Source organism: Odontomachus brunneus, unplaced genomic scaffold (genome assembly GCF_010583005.1).
Source record: "Odontomachus brunneus isolate Ranch 3 - 2012 unplaced genomic scaffold, Obru_v1 Obru_scaffold_254, whole genome shotgun sequence".
NCBI lineage: Eukaryota > Metazoa > Arthropoda > Insecta > Hymenoptera > Formicidae > Odontomachus > Odontomachus brunneus.
In genome coordinates this window covers 364914-366504 of record NW_022639704.1, presented here as the reverse complement: position 1 = coordinate 366504, position 1591 = coordinate 364914, and positions in this window count along the sequence as shown.

The window sequence follows — 1591 nt, the reverse complement described above, 5'->3', positions numbered from 1 at the left end:
GAGAGAGAGAGAGAGAGAGAGAGAGAGAGAGAGAGAGAGAGAGAGAGAGAGACAGAGAGAGCATTTTACCGGGCTGCGTTGTCGGGAGGAGGCGGGCGAGGTTCGAGCGAACGAACGAAACCATCTCTTTGGCTATCGGACGTCGGGCTCTCCTCTGCCCTCGTCCTACTCCTCCTACGATAAATCCCGGAGCGCAGCTCTCTCGGTTGATGCGCGCGCGGTTGGGCTCTCTGTTATTTGTCTACAGGCTACAGAATCGCGCACCATAAAATTATCGGCGAGCAGCAGGGCGTGCGCGCGTACCTGCGTACCTGAGTGCGTGCGTGAGTGCGTCGGCGAGGAACGTGACCGTGAACGGCAGGAACAGCCGAACGCAACGAGGTGCCTCCTCGTGCGCGCGTGATCGGATCACTCGTTGACCCCCTCCTCTCCAACCTCCCTCCGCCCGCGCGTCGTAGAGATAATTAAAAGCCGCGTGACGTAAAAATCCCGCGGCGCGTCGCGAAATTGCTTGCGAAATCCGTGGATCATAGGGAGAAAGGGAGATAGTATGCGTTGATCATAGAACATCCTCCGCGTGCACACACATACACACACACACACACACACACATACACACGCTCTACTGAACTGAATTTCTGTTAGCTGACGACCACAAACGAACATTTGACGGTGGGAACAAAATGGTTCTTGTGTACTGAGGGAAAGAATGTCTAAAGAATGAAAAACATGTTTATTCCGAAGGCATTAATAAAATATTTACTTGTATTAATATACACGAGAAAAATTTTACTTACATTACTACAGAATTTTATAATCGAGAAATAGATCGATATTCTATAGTAATTTATTATCTTTTCATTCCATATGTGATATTTATATTTTAGAGACTGTATGAAACGTGTTATTGAAAGATTTGCAATGTTTCTAGTGAAATCTACTATGTTCCTTAACAGGCTAGACATTACTGACAGTCTATTCCCCTGCACTACTAGAAATATAGTAAAATTGAAGAGTTTATATTAAAAAAAGCTATAATATTCTCTTACATATAGTATACATAGTTTTGCTTTGAGAACAATTTTTTCCAAATTGAAAGAGATTTTTTTAAGGGAAGTTTTTTTAAGGGGATGTCGTATTTTTCTGTGCACCGAGTAAATATCTTTTATTTCTCCTCTTAGCGTAAGAAGTTTCTACTTAGCCAATTGTTCTCGTTTATTTCAACGTAGTTTTAATGAAACTGCACTGCTGTTGTGACAAATGCTTTCCGTCGCGGTAACAAAGACAATGTTTCTCATTACCAAGTTTTCATCTAGCTTCCGTTCGGTTTCACGAACTCAGATTTCTTTTTCGTATAAAAGAAATATGTACGACTCGAGCTCTTACAATGTATTCAGACGTTTCAGCCGTTGTAGGGTGTAACGCGTCCTTCGTAGGCAAACAACTTGATGTTCCGGGTGAACGACCTCGCGATGCATCGAACACACCTAGTCGAACTCATTGATAGTCGTAGTAAAGTCTCGTGACAGAGAGAGAGAGAGAGAGAGAGAGAGGGAGAGAGAAAGAGAGAGAGAGAGAGAGAGAGAGAGAG